Below are 22,496 nucleotides of genomic sequence, written 5' to 3'. Positions count from 1 at the left end.
GAAGTTACTGGTAATTAGAAGGGCGAGGGACATAACTAAGGTCATATGAAATAGTAACTAGCACTAATTAATAGAAAATAATATTAGTTTAAGCAAAGTAGGGAAGTAGGACCAAACAGTATGAAGCCAAAGCAGTGAGAAGTACGGCAAGTTGAAAACTTAGAAGTGCTCTGAATAATTTGCCAGGCAAAAGTAATGGAGGCAAGAACATTTAAGGAATGTGCAAAGTTCATCTGGATGCGATAATGAGTCTGTGGATATACTGTAAAGACCTTTGGTAGGGCGAATAGTTGGACTCCTTATTCTTGTTTTTCATTATTTACAAGCCTAGATTTCTTCCATCTTCAAGTTCGTTTCCTTCCTCTCATCATTTGGTCATACACCATTCGACTTTATACTGTTGCGGATAAAATTTCTTAGAGGTTTCCCCAATGTTTCTTGGAAACCACTTGCAATCCCTATCACCACAGTGAATTAAGTTAATCCGATATGATTCTGATAAGGATTGCAATTTCTGTGGAGATGCCACATTTGAGAAAACAGCAACTCGGTTACATCACACAGTGGATGTTATGGCTAATCTGTAGAAGAATCACAGACTTATAAATCCGGCTATATATCATAGTGTGGTATGCATTTTTGAAAAATGCCACATGCCTTCATTTTCCTGTTTCTCTTGTCTCTTATTGGTAACCACTCAAACTCCGCTGCACTCTCTACCTGCATAAATGTTAATCCATGCCCTACAGCATCTTCAGGAAGACGTCTGCTGTGTTGTTCCATTCCATTTTTTGCACGGGAGGGGGTGGGGGTAAACCTGACCTATTCTCTACGCCCTCGCACAGTGAGGCATCTGTAGCTGTGAAAGCGCAGAGGAAATTGAATCTGCGGCCTCCACTGATTGTGCTGCACTACTCTCTGGCTACATGCTAAAAATCTTGGCAAGAGGGCAGTAACGCTTTACTGAATACTACTTCCAAGACCGCACCACTCCTCCCACCACCACCCCACCTCCCCACCCCCGCAAACAAAAAAGCTGAAGTTAAACAGTAACATGGTAGAAACCATCTGACTTTCAGTTCAGTTTGGTTCAATCTGACCATGACAGTTGTCTTAATTTCCTATACACCACACCAGAATACAGTGGTCGGAGACAGAGAGCAGTGCAATGTGACTCTGAATGCTAAGGAAAGCTGAGAAGCCGCTCATGTTTTAGAAAGAAAACCCCCCCCTAATTTAAATGAAAATGTCAGCATTACGCTCCACTTTCCCAGGTTGTGACTGAAGCAAAAGCATTTCAGACACACTCAGTCAAATAGAAAGCTACATATGTGTTCTTATTTTTAAAAATTGGTAAGCGTCCAACAGAATTTGCTTTCAACAAATAACAGAAGTTGCTGACCGGGCAGCTAAATCAGATGTGGAAATGCAGCACAAATAATGCCCTCAACTGTCCTGGAATATCAAAGACTAAACACAGGTCAAACTAAACACTTCACTGAAGTTAGACGTGTTTTAGATTTTGAATCTGGATTTTTCTCTCTTGAAAATCCTCGGTTGCCGGCAGCTGCTGAACATAAAACTAGGCCCCGTTTGTCTCTGCAGCTTGAGTCGATAGTATCTGCTGAAGGCGGCGAGTAGACACTCGTGAGACTGACATTTGCACTTTGTGAACTCCTTCCCCTAACCCTTCCTTTCAGAAAACTGCTTTGACTTCCAATGAAAAACTACTTCTCATTATGTTAAATAGATGCTAACCCTGTCCTCCAGAGAGGGAAAAAAAAGGCCGCTGCAGATGTTTAAAGCCCTCTCAGCCCATCCTCAGTAGAACAATTACATCAATTTGCATTCCAGTTGAAGCTGGATTAGTGGTGGAATGCCTTTTCCAACTCTGTGCGGGTGAAAAAAAGAAGGGGGGGGGTGAAAGAGATTTTCTTTCTCTACTTTATTCCAAAATCTAAGACGCTACACTTTCATGAAACAATTGCCTATTGGAAACAATTTTCCAGTGTACTAAATACTTATCAAAGTTAAAAGGGCAAAACATTTCTAAAAAGCTAAGTGGACGTCAGGATCATGGTGCATTACCAAAGGAGCGACTCCTGTTGCTTTGATCCTCTCTGTTGCTACAGAAACAGACTGCGCTCCTTTTTTTAGTTAATCAAAACCAAATTATTTAGGAATGCGGCAAGACAGGTTGGAGTCTTGGACTTCTTTTGTCTTCACAGATTTTGAAAAAAAAGTATGGGAGAAAAAAAGAATAAAAATGAAACAAATATTGTCTGCTGGAATTGAAAACATACTTTTCATTTAACTATCTGGCTGTCCAAATATATATCTAGAAACAAAGGAGCAGGATTGAACAATTATGCATCTCTATTTAAACAGTGCCTTCTTGCATGGCCTTCAATCTAAAGGCCACATTTGAATATCATTAAGTCAAACTCCTACTAAACTCATGTCTATTTCTGATAACTCAGCTGGTTCTGATAGTTCAATGTGGTTAGAACCTATGATTGTTGCACTGGAAGAACCTCCCTGAGTATAAGTAAATTAGGTTTATATATATCTGTGTATTTACACACACATCACCACACATTACACAGAAAATATAAAATAGAAAATGAAAAGAAGAAAGTTTTGGTGTTGGAGAAATTCTATGAGCTCCAAGTCTTCCGATTACATTTTGCCCAAATTATACACTCTGCATATAGTAACAAAATATAGAAGTATTGTAGCTCTCGCTTATTTATTATTGTATACCTGAGCACTACAAAGAACAAATAAAGAACAAAGAAAAGTACAGCAGAGGAACAGGCCTTTTGGCCTTCCAACCCCGTGCTAATCATGATGCCCTAACTAAACTGAAAAAACCTTCTGCCCTTACTTGGACCGTATCCCTCTATTTCGTCCCTATTCATGTACCCATCCAGATGTCTCTTAAATGTTGCTAATGTACCTGCTTCCACCACCCCCTCTGGAAGTATGTTCCAGGAACCCACCACTCTCTGCATGAAAAACCTCCCCCGCACATCTCCTTTAGCCTTTCCCCTTCTGACTTTGAACCTGTGCACCCTTGTAATTGATACTTCCACCCTGTCTATGTCTCTCATAATTTTGTAAACCTTTATCAGGTCCCCACTCAGCCTCTGTCTTTCCAGTGAAAACAATCCTAGTTTATTCAACCTCTCCTCATCGTCAACACCCTCGAGACCAGGCAACATCCTATGAAAACCTCCCACATCGGAGACAGTAGTGGGGGTTGGGGTGGTAATGGGGTTCCAGTCTTTGATTCAATAAGCTCAGACAACCTTTAATCTGACCCTCGGGAGACACACAAGGGATAAAGGTCCTAACTTAGGAAATCCTGCCGGTTACCAGCATCACTTTGAGCTAAGATCTACTGACATGTTGCAAAATGTCCAAAATCTCTTGTGCTATTCATATGGACAGGTTTTCCTTCGGACAAGGAACGTTCAGCAGTATTAGCCTAAATATTAGTCCGTTGTTAGTCTAAAATTCTATACAGACCTTCTTTGGTCCATGATATTAACTTGACCTTCTACACTTCTCAATACATGTTTGCTTGCTTTATTAGGGATAAAGGATTGGCTCAAAGAGAAATGGTTACTGTGTGCTCAACGACTAAGCCACCTTTAATCATGTTTGCACTTACATTTTGCAATACAATAATTCAACTCTTTTTAAAAAATCAAAAAGTGCACTGAGCAAAATTTTTAAACTAAAAAAGAGCTGATACACATATTCTCACCCTGTTACAACACCTCTATTAAAATGGACAACTTTCTGATCCTCAAAATACATTAGAACCAATGCTCCAACCTATTGTTCACAGGAAGGATGGCGGCAACAACTCCTCTGTCAAGACCTCTTTTTTGCTGGACAATGTATGTGACAATTTCTCGGCCATCCTTATTCTAAATTCCCAGCAGGTCTTAGCTGAATACATTTATTATTATCATTAAACCTCTGTAAACAATATATGGCTTCAGCATAGGGTTCAGTGCTTGTTTGAGGCAACATCTTTCAAGTGAGATTGGTTAACACTAACACTGTAAACATAGTTACAGATAAACGAACACAATGAGATGGTGATATTGATGTGTGACTCTTAACTCTTATAAGAACAATTCCTATCAGTTGGATGCAAATTAAAAAAAGGTGTGCACTAAAAAGATGCACAAATCACAAAAGGCTTTCTTTAAATTTCTGATTTATTACTAAGAACTGAAAATACTTGGCAGGAAGATGCCCTGTTCCACCTATTGATGCACTGCTTCCATGCAATCTGTCGAGTAACATTCACGTGACAGAGTATCAGCTTGAAAACGTGCCTCAGGACTAGTAGTACAAACATAAAGGTCTCACTTTGGCACTTCTCAGTTGTTTCGAACGCAGTTCATGTTTTATTTTTATGTAAAACATAGCCTTGAAACACGGATGGGAACAGCAGTCAACGCACTATGACAGAATGGGTAGTGAATGAGTTAACAGATATAAAGTGTAAGCAGACAGCCCGACTGGGTATAAAATGGGCTGTTTGACATCTCAGCATGGGAAAATGGTGCCGGCGCACAACCAAAGTGGCATGTGCAAGAATGAGAGAACGTAGAGCCGCAGTCACGTGGAGATAGAGTAAGGGAGAGCTCCATTTGTGCACCAAAAGCAGGAGAAAATGTGTAAATGAGACCGACAGTGAAAGGCCACCGAAGGGCTAAGGCTGTGCTAGCACATTTGTATCAGACGATAATTTTAAAATTCAAATCACTTCATAGGTTCAAAACATTTCACATGCACTGTGCACAAAATGCAGATGAAGAGAAGATCCAGCAAAGTAATGAAATCTTGCATTTTGTTAACTCCACGAAGCTCCCACCCCCTCCTAGGTACAGCACAATAGGTAAAAACAAAAGGGCTTTTCTTCCTCATTCGCAAGCTGTTCCCCACCATTGATCTCGCTCTCATCTGAAGGGCAAAGATTTACTGGCCTGTGAGATCCACTGTCACCCGTGAGTGCTGCTCTGCAATTGGCTGGCTCAATTCAGAAAACATGCCAGAGAAGGTCAAGTTTTCCTTAAACACGGGGAATCACTTTTCCATCACCTGCATCACTTGCAGCTTTGATGCAGGTAAACAGTATTATATTATGTCGAACTGGAACAAAAGAACACTGAGGTTAAGGACTGACACATGGGAAACAGGATAGAACTTTGGTTTACCTTGATGAGACTGTTAGTTGACTGAGCTACCAGAGGAGAGAAACAGAAGTTGCCTCAAGATACACAAATGGCATTCCACCTTCAATCTGCACTTTCTTTCCACTGACAATTTGAAGATGGAGAGAAAGTAAATATTATGCCAAGCAAATAGTAAAGGCTTAATCCTCTTTTGTACACTGCATGTCAGAAGTCAGAGGACTCTGCAGCATTTATCCAAAAACTAAGTAAATCAGGTAATGGATATGATTTTAATATAATCACATATTACTAAATTACTGAACACCATGAAAAATGCTATATAATTAAGTATATACAAATGAACACTTGCACATAAAGGTGTGTGAGGAATCTAAACTGGTTAGGGGCCAGCTATGTATGTGCAAAGCAATGAAGGATTCACACTTGTGGATTTCACCCCCTCCTCACCCAATGTATTGTATATATGCAAGCTACTGTCTCCCCTTCTTTCCCAATGTGTGAAATGGCTGACGTCACTTGAGCTGGATGTACTGCCTACAGGTCTGTCTGTTACAGCAACAATGGATGGGAGGTGGTGTTGGTCCTTGAATGGTGGCTGGATGACGGTGCAGGAGCCGGAGAGCAATGGTCTACCGGCGGTGGTGGTGGTGGTGGGTTGGGGTGGGTTGGTTGGTGGGGGGGGGGCACGGTGCATTACAGCATTTGTAGAGATGCTGAAGTCCAGTCTAAAAGCATGTCATTTGTCAGACACGAGTGTATTTTACTAATTGCACTTTGTAACAACAAACCACAAAAAACTGTTTCCAGGATGTCAAGTCATGATCACTTGGAAAGTTCACAATGGTTCAGCTTTTAAGCTGTGGATTCTATAGGCAAACTATATATTTTTTTAATGTTAACTTATTGAGAATTTGCTCCAAACCAGTAGCATTATCCAAATACATCTAACACATTACGCCTCTCAATTTAAAACATAGGATAGCACAAACTGAAAGGTCAAAACACAATGATATGAAGGAAAATCTTTGGATATAGACAGAAAAATGTATAGAAGTACCCAATACAAATTACATATATAATTTGCAGGGACTTCTTCAGAGCGAGCAGAACAAGTCTGAATTGCTTCCAGGCATTAAACTATAAAGTATTTAAGTCTCAGTGGTATATACTGCATTATGCTCAAATGAATAGCCAATGCCAGTGAAGGAAAACACAGGTTTGCCCCTTAACTGTTGGAATTCGACATGGTTTCTCATAGCCCAGCTATATATCTGGCACCGCCACTGACGTAATTAATGACAAATAAACTACTTGTTTACTTGTTTTAAAAAAACCTGCACTGGGAACATTTGTTGCTCAAGCCTGTGTTACGCTTTCACAATGGACAAGTAACCAGATACTGACTGGAGGAATCCTCCATCTGATCACCGTGCCAACTCAAAAGAAAAGAGGAAAAGCTGCACGCAATTGCACTTCAGAGCAGCGCAAACTTTTATAAACCGGACTCTTTACTCAGATTACAAACCACTTCTCAAAAACAAAAAAAAGGGAAAGAAAGTGTATCGGTCTCCGAGCAGAAACCTCGGCACAGTGGAACCAAGAAGATGCCCACTGCTGAACAGAACTGGCTACTCTGTGGCTCAGAGCTATTTCAGAGACAGGTCTGTTGAAATCCTGAAAAACACCAGGGGCTGCTTCCTTCAAGAAGGAGAATGTAAACCCAATACACTTTTAGTTTTAAACAAGAATCCTGTCAATGCATCACTTTCTTTAGTCCATGTGTGCAAAGTTATCCAATTTCTGACCGTTTCAGAATCCCATCCCCCACCCCACTCCTTTTTTTAAAAGTAGTCTCACACCCCACAAAGGTTAAGCACTGCTATGAAAAATATATTTTCCAAAATGTCTTGAGCCTTGAGGTCAATCAGATAAAATGGCAACATTTGAAACATGGGGTGATTGGGGGAAAAAAGTGTCAGTAAAACATCTAAGTTCCCAGCCTATCAAAACACAACTTAAAACTCCATATTGGAATCACCCAGTGCAGCGGTTAACATTTTAAAATATGAACAAAATGTATCCAGGAGTGTGGGAGGAACTAGCCCTTTCTCGTATCTGAGGTACAAATATGCTCAGCTCACTAGCTTGGCAGCATAACAATAGCCCAATGTAATTAAACCAGCTATCAGTTGTTAACATTTGCATATAAATGCATGCACAAATCACTGTAAAACAAGCCACAGCAAGTCAGTCTATTAGCATACGCAAATGCACCCCGCACAGCCCTGTAGGTAGGTCACAGCATTGCTCAGTTTGACTGAGTGAACCAACAAGCTTCATGCAGGGTCAAAGCTCCATCTGTCAAGAACTTGAAATACAAATATTAATGTTGTACCTGGTGCAGGCCACAACTGGCTCCTTACAGGGAATAAAAAAAAGACTTTTCTTTCTCTTGTCAAGTGACATCATGCTTGAAATTTTAAGGAAAGAGAATCTTAAGGCAAATATGCTAAACTGCGACACCCACTCTTCCTCCCACAGGGTGTCTGCAAACGTTAATGGTGTTGTAACTTAAAAAGAGAGACGCAGATTTGCACTGCCACCCAGTAAGACAATGGCTTTGAAAGGGAATGCAGGTGACTCTTGAGAATTTTCAACTTTTATCACCGGTCTCAAACAATATTGGACTTTGTTCAAAAATTAGCTGCTTTGCGGATGCCTCCCACCATCCCCCGCCCCCGACCCCCACCCTCAGCAGAGGGTTGGAATTAATCTTTAGGGAATGATTAAACAAAATGTTGAAAAGCAGCCCTCAAAATATTGCAACAAAATTGGCAATGCATGATGTGTAGTGGTGAACCAGGGTTCCAAACAGATTCGGCAAAGTACATTCTTCTATGAGAAGCTATGAAAAAGAGGAATGGAGAAGCAGCAGTTGAATACTGTACGCCTTTCTCCTTAAAGTTTCAAGTTTTGCCTGGAAGTCAGAAAGGGAAAATGACGTAGCTTCACAGGGCAGGAAATTTAGTCTATCCTTTCGATTTTGATATTTACCCAAGGACTGTCAGGCGGGTATGAGGAGCCATGCGTGAGGGCTAAAGGGCCTAACAACTTCAAAAACAACTGGCTTGAAGTACTGGAGAACTGAAATGGACGTTCAACACAGCCCACCTCGGTACTTGCCCACTCTATAGTCACCTACACTAGGCTCTATTGAAATTACATGACCAGATGCTATATTTTTCCTAACCTAAGCCAGTCTCAAAATAGTCTAGCAATTTTTTTTATATACATGCTCTGACAGTGGGGGCTTTTTAAAAAGTTGATAGAGAGTGGGACATTTAAAAATCTTCAGCTCATGACCCTTAAGCAGAACATATCTGTCCCTGAAGAGTGTTTGTCTGTCCATTCGGAACTCCCACATTGTGGGTTAAGTTGCAGCAGTCAAAATGGAATCTGCTTAAACCAAGTTCAAATGGTCCTGATTTTGGGCATCCATCCTGGTGAATCACTCTCTGTCCCCTTTCCCCACTACCAAAAATTGGATGTCAGAAATGGGATTTTTGTATCCATGTCCCGTCCACCATTCTTAAAGAATACAAATCTTCCTGACCTCACATAAATTTGGCCCATGGTTCAATTTACTTATAAAACTATATGACCCCATTGTCTTAACTGTACATAATTTGGATGTTTAACTGTAGTCAGATAGTGGGCATTAACTGGGATTCACCAGTGCTTGTTATACATTGTATGCATTTAAAATATATACACAGACCTTTCTTATAATCTGAGCTGACTCTCACAGTGGCTGTTAGATTTGGAGGTGCAAATGTGTGTCATGGTAAATAAAGGCTTAAGGAAGTGTGAAAGGATTAGATTCCAGCTTTATCCTTCATGACCTAGCTATATGGAAAAGAAAACACTGGACTGCTGATTATCCTGGCACTGAGTTTACTCCTTGCACTCTCCCACACAGTTTTCCATTCTCACCCAGTCAACAGTCTCCACGCACATGAAAGCCTGATATAAATCAGGAAAACACACATGCAGAAGAGTCCATTGCTGATGCAAACTTCCAGGAACCACTGCATCGCTAGAGCTATAATGCGTGCAGAAAGGAATAAGTCTGTTGAATATCTGGAGGGGGGAAGGAAGAGAGTGGGAATAAATTCTATTCCTGTGGGAATGATGGGAAATCACAGACTCTGCAGGAAGCAAGAGAAATAGTTCCTGCAAAGGTTAAAAGACAATTTTGTCTTTTAAAAAGCATTTAGACAGTTATATGGGTGAGACTGGTATAGAGGGATATGAGACAAACGTGGGCAATTGGGACTACTAGCTTAATGATAAAAACTGAGTGACTCGGACAACTTGGGCTGAAGGGCCTGTTTCCATGCTGTAAACCTTAATGACTCTGACTCCATGACTCTGGGCCAACAGGTTTCAAGATGAAAACCCATTAAAAAATTGTTTTTATCCACTGGTCACCCAGTGTCATAAAATGCACAGGCACACAATACAGTTTTGCACCATGCTGAGTTGCATCTTCCCCATGTCACAATTGATCCAGTCACTGAAGATTAATCTTAGACCTACCCACCATTTTACCTTAACTGTGACAGAGCCAAGTTACTGATCAAGTACAATTAAATTTTTCACATGTAAAACTGCCGTTGTCAGCTCTGCATCCATCTCGGAGATGATCCAAAATGTTGTCCATTTATTTTTTTTAATGAGAAAATGGGCAAGGTGGCTGTTTCCAATTGACTAAAAGGTGGGGAAGTGGAGCAAAAATCAAGGAAGCGAGGTTGGGGAGCAAGGAACGGCGGGGGGGGGGGGAGGTGGAAGAAATCAAAAGGTGAGGAGGCAGGAGAATAAAAAAAGGGGTGGGGCAGGAGAACAGGTGGCACAGTGGTTAACACTGCTGCTTCACAGCGCCAGGGACCCAGGTTCAATTCCAGCCTTGGGTGACTGTGTGAAGTTTGCAAGTTCTCCCTGCGCCTGCGTGGGATTCCTCCACATGCTCCAGTTTCCTCCCACAGTCCGAAGATATGCAGGTAAGTTGATTGGCCATGCTAAATTGCCCCTTAGTGTCGCGGGATCTGCAGGGTACATATGTAGGGTTATGGGGATAGGGCCAGGGTGGGATTGTTGTCAATGCAGGCTTGATGGACCAAATGGCCTCCTTCTGCATTGCAGGGATGCAATGAAAAGGCAGGGGAAACAAAAAGTGGAGAGATAAAAAGAATGTCCAATTTCCAAAGGGTAACTCATCACGTCCGACTTCCTTTACACCTTAATACTTAGAAATGCAGAGCGCAGAGCAAAAGACTGTATCTTGATTGACCAAAACATTCCTAATTATTTACATATCAATTCCATCTCAAAAGCCAGACACTACACAAACTAAAGATCCAAAATGTTGCATATGGTCAATACCAAGATGGATAGGGTCTGATAATTGCTTATTTTAATATGGTACATTGGGATAGGTTGGGGAAAAGGGCCTGGCTAAGATACTCTGTCAGAGAGTCAGTACAGACTCAATGGACCAAATGGCATCCTTCTACACTGTAGGGATTCTATGACTGCAGGTGCATTAAAGCAGTTTAATATTGATGCTTCATTGACTGGGATTTCAGTAGACTGGCATCATAAATTGCATCCTGCTATTCATAATACTAAATCCAACTCTTTTATCCAGATTAGGAGACTCTGAATCCAGTTTGTAAAGGGGCTATATATCTTCTGGCCAGAACAGGTGAGCAAAATTCCTGGAATCTCAATTAAAAGTGCCAATATAAAAGCAACTTTGTAGAAGAGCTGAAATTCAATATTAATAACTCATAACGTCGTATCCAGGGATTAAGAATACAAATTGAAAGTGTCACTGTTAAAACAACACCAGTGGTATGTAACAATGGATTTCAATTCTCAATATGTCAGTGTTAATTTGTAAGAGTGCTGGGAATAACATAGTGACACATGCCAGTCCACTTCAAGCACTCATCATATTTTATGTATTAGCATTTTATTATTTCTTTCATAAACAAGAGAATGACAAAAGATCATAACCTCTATGCTGCATGTTTCATTTCTGTTTCTTCACCCTCGTTTAACTGAAGCTTTATTATGCGCTCCTCTACTTTTTCACCTCTGAATCCTTTCCATAGCCCAGATCTTCAAATATGAGTGGTAGAATATTAAAAGGTGCCACTAGTGCCAGACGTATGAAAATGAAAAGGAGCGACCTGAGACAATCATTTATCTTTCCGTCCCTTTTGGGAGCGGCCACCTCTGCCGCCATACCTCTCCAAATAGCATAGCTGAGATATGGAATTCAGCAAGCAGAGAAACAAAGCCGTTCAATGCATTTTCCACAATGTGTTGTACTATCATTATATGTGTCATTCCTATTTTGGGTCTTTTTTTTATATAAGGGGAGAAAAACTTGTCTATATTAGCTTTCATTTGAGCATTTTGAATGTATCAATGCACCGCAGTTCAACGTCTGCGTGTGAAAGCAGAAGAAGTGAGAATAGGGCTAAGCAAGCATAATCAAGGCCAGAGCGAGAGCAAAAAAAAGAACTGGAACCTATGGCAATGTTGCAAACTGGCCACGTGAACATTAAAGTCACTTCAAATGCTGAAAAAAAATGTCCAAGTGTTGTCAGAGACCAGTCAGAAATCACATGGGTCCTTCGAGGTGATGATAAATACTCCTGTACCAAGGTCAAAAAGCAAGAACGGATTTGAGTGTTTATTCGAAAAACACTGAATCTTGAGAAAGTTGGTTGTTCCATTATCCCTAAGTGCTTCACAGCATCAGAATTAAACCGGTACAAGAGTCATTTGTGCAGCTGTTAAACAAATAGTAGCAGATACCGATTTTGAACAATACAATGCAAATTTGGTACATAAAGAGTTAAAGCAGGATCTTATAACTCAGTATTTTTTTAACATGTCATTCCTACTAAACAATTAGCCCATCAGCTCCAATTAACTTTGCAGAAGCATTGTTATATCTGATACACATATGGCATACACACTCCCAAAGTGTTGGTCAAGTTACTTCCCTTTTCTCTCTATGGCAGTTGAATATTGAAATGCAAATCGAGCTGAAAACAAACCTTGTTTGAACTAGCCTCTGTTCTCAGCCAGTACCTGGTTTGTTTTAGGTGTACACGTACAGTTATAAACCTGTTCAGCTTAGCTTCTCCCCCCCACCTCCCCACCTCATACTAGCTCAGTTACACTGATGATCGATATTCCGGCAAAATGCCTGCTGTGAATCTGAGCAGTTGTAAGCTTTACGTAAACTAAGGGCCGCTTCAGCCTATGCTGGTTCCCACCCATTCTTGGCCTACATTACTCATTCTTTCCCAGCACATTTCAAACAAAAATGGACTGTGGATAAGGCCTCAGTAATTTCAGTTCTTTATCTTGTACTGTTTAGTTTCTGTTTAGCTCTTTAGGAACTGACACAGAAAGGAGGCAATGAGTGACTTCACTCATCAACAAAGGATTAGTACTACACTACTTTACCTTCTTCCCAGTTGCATACTATGTATCATTAAATTAAACCATTCCTATTGACTCCGTTTGGCAATATATTCATGAATTTTCACATACTCATACCTCCTTACACAGATAAGAGAATGAAAAAATACTTTTTCTATTTACAATAATGAGTACATTGTGTTGTGGAGGATTTAGATTTGATAAATGGAAGAGAAGACTAAATCGAGAACATAATTCCATGTCCCCTACAGCAACGACCATAGCTACAACACCAAATGCAATTATTGTACCCAGCTTCGAAGCTTATGCAAATTTACACAAACATACATAATGTGCCAGCAAGCATTTCATTCAAAGCCTTGTGTTAAACAATGTTCAAGCGAAGGTTAATCTGAATCATTCTGCCTTGCTGCTCAATTCAGCTTGCCGTGCAAAGCCTGACATCTACAGTTCTGTCTGGCATCGTCAAGGGCTGCATCATTTCCCACACAGCCATTGAGCAAGCTTTCGCTTTGCAGCACAGGTACCTGAACATACTCTTGGCCCTTTATTCCTGGCCTCGGCAATTCATTTTAGCCCTTGACTCCATCAATCTACCACTAACACACAACTTGCTTCTTTGACTCATCTACGTTAAGATGAAACTCCAATTGTCCAAACTGAACAACAGCAGACGGCCAAAGAGACTACAAATAATCAGGAATTCTGATTAATGGAAGCGTCCCATATATTTACTATAATATTAATGCTCGATACATAAAACGCAGGAGTTTGACTTCCATTTACTGCAAGTTTGGATAATAGGAAATTTATGTATTAAATTTCTTTGGCAGAGTGAAATCAAAATACATTTTTTGTAGCACTGTGCAACAGCGATGAAAGAATTAATAGGAACAGGCTTTTTGTTCCGATAATCTCTAAGCAAATTAAAAACTCTTACTGGCTGCATTTTCGACAGAAATATTAAAGGCGCAGTCAATTTAAAATACTTATAAACAGTAAATGCAAAAAAAATCACATTTGCAGTCCCACAAATGCCTCGGGGCACATTTTAAATGATTTTATTGCAATACTGAACATTTACTATAAACAATGTGCTTATAAGTTTCAATAGCACATCTAAATATAGGCTAGATTTTGCCAAAAAAAATTAAACCAAGCTGTTTCCGCAAAGATTTAATATTGACTGTTGCCGCACAGATCCACACAATACAAAACATTCCATCAATGGGCCACTTAGGACTGTTTTCACTTGGTGTCCTTTTTTTTTGGTTGGAAAAGGCATGGAGCAAAGAGTGAGTGCCTGAGCTCTGTCAAAAGACAAATAACCTCCAAAGGCATTAAGGGTTTGCATAGGTTTGTGACACCCCTGTGCTTTCAAATACCAAACAGTAAGGAGCCCCTCCCCACACACATACACAAGCCTTGCCAATTTAGAATTACAAGCAATTTATTGGTAAACACTATTGTTCTCAAATGTCTGTAGACAATCTGTTCCTTCCCTATTGTGCTCGGAATAGATGAAAGCCTCGCTTACATTAGCTTTTAATTTGAGGGGCTCCAATTATCATTTAAAGGCATGTATTAGAGGAATAAAATGGTTACATCTCGCTATCGACACCACAAGTCAATTAATGCAAAAAAAGGCAATGTTTCACTTCTTTTCACAGTGGCTGCTCCACCGAGGTTGTCCACATATTGGCAAGTGAACTATCCTACTGTGGTTGAAGGGGTTTAAAGGCACCAGTTCTGGTGCATTAAAAAAGGAATCCTGAAGATGAATTAACATACAACAATACATACACTAAATGGCCACTGATCTAATCGGCCAATGCATACCCTAACACTAAATCACAGTTTTGGGAGACACCTAAATGATAAATGGAAACTATCAAGCTTACAGAAGGAAAAAAAAATCCTGTTCAGTTACAATTCGTCAATCATTTGTGTGTATTAAAATGAATATAATTTATTTTAACAGCAAGTGTCAACACAACTGCAAAACACCGTGCCCCTAATGAAGCAGCATTAACAGCAACTTGTAGTCTTTAATTTTTAATGTCATTTACTTTCAGGTTACACAATGAAAGAAAAAACTGCAAATGGGCTGGTTATTTCGTTTGGGTGGGAATGCATAATTTAATTTTTGCGGTCCTTTCCTTGTCTTGCTTCTGAAGAATATTACCTGTACACATTTCTATCCCGTTTCTTAGCGTGTAAATGGATACACTGTGCGGATCACTTACATTGGCTTGGAGATGCCTGGGAACAAACTGCACTTGGGAAGCATTTGAGTCCAATTTCTAAATGTGGTAGCTCCAATTAAAAGCGCACCAAAACCAAATTGCTGTACGGGCTGGGCCGGCGACTGTCAATCTGGGACCTTCACTTTTACAGGGTTAGAGGCAACAACTGTGCTGATTTAAAAATAGGTCTGGCTAGGCATCTGCAACAGACTGAATGCGGACGTGTGTGATGAAGAAGCAATACACACACACACACACACACACACAGACACTAAATGATGCCCCACAATTAAAGTACAGGATTATTACAGCTTGAAAAACATATATAAATAAATAATTACTGATCACTACCCTGACACCTCCCCCTTTGTGCCCCCCTCCTCCTCTCGCTCCTGCCAGTTCCCCTCCCCTGTCGTTAACTGGAATAACTGGTCCGGTGTGCGGTGCCTCTGCACAGTGGAAATGCGGTGAAATCGGATCCTCGGCGGTGCCCATATTTCTGCCGGAACTTCCGAGCGATGTGTATTTCGTGTGTCTGTGTGTGTGTGTGTCTCTCTCTCTCTCTCTGCGGGCGAGCACCTGGCTGGGCTACAGAGGAGGAGGAGGAGGAGGCGGCGGCGGCGGCAGTAGCGGCGTGCTCAGCTCCTCACCCTTCTCGGCGCATCCCCTCCCTCCCCACCGCCTCCGCCGACATGCACGCACCCCTCGTCCGCGTACGAACTCGGGCTGACCCGGTCGCTGGTGGCGGGCGGGCGGGGGGGGGGGAGAGGAGGTAGAGGTGGGAGTGGAGAGGACGGTGGGGCGGGGGGGGGGGGGCGAAGTGTCAGATCCTATCCCGATCTCATCATCTAAATATAACATTTTCCACCACACTCCCCAATTCTATCCTCCAGTCCACAATTTCAAAGGTATAAAAGAAATAAGTGAGGGAATCTGTCCACATAAACTTTGCTTTCTCCATTGATTTGTGTGTGTGTGTGCGCGCACAAAAGTAGTCATAAAAATCGCCTTCGATCTGGTATCAGATGCCCTGAAACGGTATGTTTGGTAGCACAAATGATCTCAATGACTGACTGATGTGTCCCAGCTCCCTATTGAGTCTCGATTATCTGTTCATCTCATCTCACATCTCCCCCTCCACTTCACTTCTGCTCTCCTATTACTTCCAACACTCGGGTTTTTTTTTGTCTCTCTACCTTTCTCCCGTCTCTTCGGCGAGTCCACCTCCTCCTGGGCATTTTTTTTGTTATTGTTGCTCTCTTCCCCCCCCCCCACGCCCCCCCCCCTCTCCTGTCTGGACTGTCTGCTGAAATCTGCCCCAATGTCCCAGTCTCCCAGATGGGAGTCGATCCCATCCCTCTTTTTTTTTTCTATTATATATATTTTTCTCTGGTCCCAATCGGGACTCGCTCTTCTCCTGTACCCTTCTTCCTGCTGGATCTGCCAGCGTCTCCTGATCCTCTGCCCCCCCCCCCCTTACTCGCCCTTGTTTTCATCTTCTCCATTTCGCCTGTCGCCCTTTGCCCTTTTTTCCACCCTCCCTGCGTTTCATCTTGCCGTTTTCACTCTCTGCTCCCGTCCTTTCTCTCCCTCTTTATCTTCCACTCCTCTGATCCCCATCTCTTTCTCTCCATCGCTTTCTCTTTTCTCCTTTCTCTCCCCCTTTCTTTTCATTCCTCTCCCCTTTTTTTACCTTCCTCTCCTCTGATCCCCATCTCTCTCTCCATCGCTTTCCCCTTTCCTCTTCTTTCTCTTCCCCTTTCTCTACCACTCTGCATTCCTCTCCCCTTTTTTAAAATCTTCCTCGCCCTTGATCCCCATCTCTCTCCATCGCTTTCCCCTTTTCTCTTCCACTCTCGCATTCCTCTCCCCTCCTTTTTATTAGTCTTCCTCCCCTCTGATCCCCATCTCTCCCTCTTTCCATCTCTTTCTCTCTTCCCCCCTTGGCTCCGAGCGGCTCATCTCTTCCCCTTGCCCTTTTCTCGCTCTGACCCATTCTTTCCCCCTTTTTTTGTTACTTCCTTCTTCCATTCGCTGGATCTCCCACCCTTCTTCCTATTCTCCCTCCCTGTCCACCTCCAGGATTTCTCCTCCGCTCTGACTGCCGCTCGCTGACTCGCCGACTCTTTTTAAACACATTCTCCAAAACCGATCGATCACATGTGACTCTGAGAATCCGAAAATAAAGTCAACACGGGATCAAGGCTTTTCCTACATTCAGCTCCCCCCCCCCCTTTCCTCCCCTCCCCTCCCTTCCAACATCCCAGGAATTGAGAAAACAAAACCTCGGGGAAAAAAAGAGAGAGAAATGGTAAAAAAAAAAATTACAGAGAGAGAAAACTCTTTAAGACAGCTGCTTTACGATCCCGGGACTCAAAAGGAGGAGGAGAGAGAAAAGAGGAGAGAGAGAAAAAAAAACAAAATGAAGAAATCCAACCTCTTTTTTTAAAAAAAACAACCGCATCCCAACTAACACATCCAGGGACAGAGAGAGAGAGACAGAGAGAGAGAGAGGCAACGGGACGGAGAAAGAGAGCCCCGAGCCCGGCTACAGAAAGGCAGATCCATCCCTCCCCGCTATCCCCTCCCTCCAGAGGAAAGACGGACCCTCACAGCCGAGCTCCAAGCTTCATCTGCCGGCGTGCGGACCCCGGGCAGCAGCCGGCACTCGGAGCCCTCAATCCCCGCGGCTTCTCCGACTAGCCACCACCACCACCCCCCCCCCCCCCGGGGGAAGGGGTGGGGGTTAGAGAGGTGGGGGTGACCACCACTAAATAAGATAGCTATTGACTTCAAACAGATCTAACCCCCCCTCCCACTCCCAACAACAACAACAACAAAAAACATTGCACTAAAAAAAAGAGGGGGGAGAGAGAGAGAGAGAGAGACTTATGTTGCCGGCTGCTCAAGATCAGGTTGGTGCGGATGTAAACATTACAAGGTAACAAAAAAATAAATAACAATAATGATAAACTTGAGTGTTCAAAGTTGTGCTGGGATGCGGGCTGCGTTTATTATGACCATTTGCAAATAATAATAATAAGGAGAAAAGTACAAGTGGGAGGGAGGGGAAGGTTCAGGCTGGCGAAAGGGAGAGAGGAGAGAGGCGATGGTCTATAATTAACACATCCACAAAAGAAGCAAAGTGGCAGGAGAGAGAGAGGGGGGGAGAGAAAGGAGAAGGGGAGGAGAGGGAGGGGTGGGGGGGAAGAGAGAGAGAAAGAGAAGAAGAGGAAAAAAAAAGTTGCAACTTACGATTTTTCCACCGTGTGCTGTTTGCAAAAGGAGAAATGGTGTAATCCAGATCAGCTCGTAAAGATCCCATACAAAGAATCCTTCGGGGGGCCCCGGCGGCACCGCTTCGTGTTAGGACGGCCAGGACATTCCAGGAGCGAGCAATTTCAGCGGTGGCGGCGGAAAAGAGGGCGAAACTCGCAATGAAAAAAAGTCGATGGATCTTTATTCTGCTAATTAGTTTCCGTGCAAAAATGGCTGTGATTAATTCAGTGCGCATGTGCTTCATTACGAAGGCACGACGGGAAGGGCTAATTAGCGACCTCGGATCAATATTCAAGTGACGCTTTTCGGAGTGAGCTACAAAGTCAGGAATATAGAGATGTGTGTGTGTGTGTGTGTATATATATATATATATTTATGGGGGGAAAAAAAACCACCGACTGCTACACAAATGCAAGCAGGAGGGAGAGGGAGAGGGGGGAAACCAGATGGAAATAAAGAATCTACTGTATATGTATAATAATAAGGCGATCTGCTTAAAAAAAACTCCCAACCCCTCTGCATAGATTCTCATTAATTCCAGTCCTGATTAACAGGGGTCCCTGTTAGCTCTTCCCAAGACGTCGTGGTTTTTTTCCCCCTTTTTACCCCCCCCTTTCCACCCAACTATTAAGCCATCGTTTTGTGTGCATTGATAATTTTTAATTTCTTTTAATCCTCTCTCTTTCTTTCTATGTATATATATATAGTTTTAATTGCATTAGCTGCAAAATAATATCATCATGCCAGCACTACGATTTTTAAGGGGGGGGGTGATCTTTTTTGCTATAATGTTGCACACGCCAAATGTTGATTTTTCTAAGGTCGTTCTCTTCTTAGTATTATTTTCTCTTTAAAAAAAGCAAAAAGATTTTCCTGACCAATGTTGTAGAAATGAATTCTTATTTTAAAAAAATATTGACAATGGGCAGGTTTCCCAGGATCGAGCTTTCCAATTTTTTTAATTTTTTTAAAAATAAAACACGCACGTTACATTACTTTGCAATTGATGGATAAACTCAATTCTCTCAAAATTCTCAAAACTTTACCTTTGAATGCTCAGTGCTGGGAAACACACTTGTGAAACTTGCGCTCGGGAAGGTAAATTCCTTTCCCAGTTTCGCGATTCCTAACACACATTTCTCAAAGGATTTCATGGAGAGACTAATGCAGTATTTTCACCTTTTTTCTAAAGGCGTTAATACTAATTTCTTATCGGGTTTAAAAATGCTAATTTCACTGTTTTTTTGACGCTGTCACCGAGAATCCACATTTCTTTAGGTGTCGTTCCTTTCCTTTTTGCTTATTCACCTTTCCCAAGTAATTGAAGGCAACAATCTACATTGTCAAAATAAATGAGGTTGTGAAATCGGTTGCAGTGCAATTTGAACTGAAATGGTAGAATATTTTGGATTGCATGTAGCTTTCTTCCAACTTTCCCGCTGTCCGCATTGTCTTGAGAGAGTTGATGATTTGAAGGGTGGGGGGAGTGGGTGGGAAAAGAATAAAGAAAAGCCCCAAGTGCCAGGACCACATTTCAGAAATAAACACAACAGACAAATTTACTGGAAGCACAGAATGGGGAAAATCTGGGAAGACACACACTTGCTTGGTGCGGGGTCTCAGACTTTTCCTACTGCTACACTCGCTCGAATTGGAATTGAAAGTGTTTTAGTCACTGTATCGAGCGGATGTAACGGAATTTGCTGCGATCGATCGGCGATCTTTCGAACAGTTTTCAGGCTTGTTTGGGAGTTAATAAAATGAAATAAACCAACTACACAAATAAAAGCCAAGAGTTTGAACACAGTGTCGAATGCCACAGAAATAGCAAATATCAACAATTATCAACACTGCTCTATAATTATATAACCGCTGGATCAATAGCAACTATCTTTATATTAAGTATATAGTTTTCTCCGTGTTCTCAAATAAAAACAATCTACTGCCGCTCAAGCCCTGGTGAATATACTTGCATTTTTTTTGCTATTTATGTACGTATTTCTCCCGAACCAGTCCTGCTAAGTTACTGATAAGTCTTTCTTTTTCAGCGCTTATACCGATTTTTTTTTAATGGTGCCCATGTTCTGCTTCCCCATTTGAGAGAAATACGCGTGGAGGAGGAATATTTTCTGATGTGCTCAATTTATTGTGCATTATTGTGCGCGGAAATATTCTGAGCTTGTTCTAATCAAGCAATGGAGAGAGTAGGAAAATCAACCCCTAAATGCATGTCAAAATGACCAATTGTTATCTTCCCGCAAGCTTCCTGCTCCTGCTTCTTTCTATCTATATATTTAATATATTTCAATGTATGTACAAAATGCCTTGATGAATAAAACATGAATTGCTAAGGCAGAGGTTGTGTACAGGCAAGGGGAAGAGAAAAAAAACATTAGATATTTGGGGAATTATAGTTGTTCTGAAAGCGACATGGTTTCTGGGCAGTCCAGTGTGGGGATTTCAGGATACCGCGGTGCTTGTTTGGGGTAGATCAGCGGGGCCTGGGGTCTCTCTCTCTCTCTCTCCCTGTGTTCTCTTACTGGATGAAATGATAGTTGAATGAATGAAGGATGGGGTTGACGGTAGTTGTGTCTGGCTTGGGTTTTATTTTTGCAGGTGCAATGGCAGCGCCCTCTGATGTTCAACACTGACCGCCCTAAGCATTTTTCATCTCCCTCCCAACCTCCTCCACACCCCTAGCTGTAAATACGTACATGCAGCAAACAACAAATCTAACATCCTCTCATAAATACGCCTGACTAGCTGAGCTATTACACGGGCTTAGATTGGAACGGGAAGGTGGGGGGTGTTAGAAAGAGAGAGAGAGAAGATACATTTGATTACCGAAAGGAAACATCAAAATAGCAAAGCAAATCTGTGGCGAAATTATTTGCAATATAGTTTCCGTTAAAATAATAGTTAAAGTCTTCCCTTCCTTGTTTCATCGTGGCATCCACGTGTTTACCTTTTTATCTGCTGATCGACAAATGTTACCCTAACTTTCTTTTTCTCCCCCAAAAAATGTTTTAAATAAAGGAATGCAATTTCATTCGTACTCAATACAATTCACGCTGCGATTCTAAAAATGTGTTCTACTTTGCGAAACTAAGTTGAAATTCTTGCTCTATGCGGACACTTCTCACCTTTACCGCAATACGGATTCGACCCAATGCAGTTTTGCGTGTCCCAGGGCAGCATTGCTTAATTAACAATGGACCATGATTGTATTATAATTAGTACAAACTCAGGTTTATCATGAAAGTGCGTGTTTGTGGTCAAACCAACGAATATTTCAACGCAAACGGAGCAATTGCGTTATCGTCGCGCCAGGGATTAAAACAATTTTTGCTCAAGTTTAAATGCCCTCGAACAGTTTCAGGTATTGGGACTTTGATGTTCTGACTTGGTTGCATCGAATGCTAACGCTGAAAATTACCGTTTACATTTTACACAAGTGAGGTGTGGGAGCCCAGTGTTTACCCCTAAAGGGTATCTGTAAATTGCAAATGCTCGGTGTGTGTGTGTGTGAAGCTGAGTACAGTAATAAATACTGGTGAAATAATCTCCAAAAAAAAAGTCGACTGAGGTCTTTTTTCAAAGTGATTGTTTTAGGCTTTGATATCTGCTAAACAATTTTGGCAATAAGATTACAATGGAAATAAATCGGCAGTGTGAAGCGCTGATTCCCATTAACAACATGATGTATGAAGCACATTTTAGCATTTCTGTCAAAAACGACTCCTCATTCCTCGAATGAAAAAGGATACATCTTACAAAACGTTTACCTCGAAATAATTTATGCAAATCAAATTTAGCAATTTTATCATGGAAAAGGCACGCGCATCTGCTGGCTTTTGCCAAAAAAAAGGGCACTGGGCGAAAATCAAACTTTGATGGATGACAAAGTGCTTTATTTATTTCTCACTTTTAATACGGGGAATGCACTTTAACTAAGCAACTAAGGCACAGAAATCGTCTCCATTGCAAGGCACAACGTTTATACTTCCATTCCCCAATGTGCACATTTTAAGCTTTAAGAAACAACTCCACACCGGGGTCTAATTACAAGTAAACATCTTAAATTACTTCAGCACAGGCTAATGTACGAATACATGCTACCTATATCATCCCATTCAGTTTATCATGATACTCGTTCACTTGCTAGCCAGCAAAACGCGTGTGTATCCAGGTTTATATATCTTTTTAATATGAATCGACTGAACTCTTT

The 22,496-nt window shown here is 41.6% G+C and overlaps 1 protein-coding gene across 2 annotated transcripts in view; it reads right to left on the bottom strand.

Annotated features, from left to right (window-relative positions):
* zfhx3b (zinc finger homeobox 3b) overlaps positions 1 to 22,496 on the bottom strand; it is a 462,160-nt gene that overhangs the window by 436,734 nt on the left and 2,930 nt on the right. Inside the window, exon 1 of one of the 2 annotated variants that reach the window (XM_080186783.1) lies at positions 18,245 to 18,458. The exons of the other annotated variant lie outside the window; for it this stretch is intronic. The gene's annotated coding sequence lies outside the window, so the exon portion shown is untranslated. Of the gene's footprint in view, positions 1 to 18,244; positions 18,459 to 22,496 lie in introns of those variants that run through there. 2 annotated transcript variants of the gene reach the window in all.

The sequence above is a fragment of the Carcharhinus amblyrhynchos genome, chromosome 4 (genome assembly GCF_965287045.1).
Source record: "Carcharhinus amblyrhynchos chromosome 4, sCarAmb.v2.hapA, whole genome shotgun sequence".
Classification (NCBI taxonomy): Eukaryota; Metazoa; Chordata; class Chondrichthyes; order Carcharhiniformes; family Carcharhinidae; genus Carcharhinus; species Carcharhinus amblyrhynchos.
This window is presented reverse-complemented; position numbering and strand designations above follow the sequence as displayed.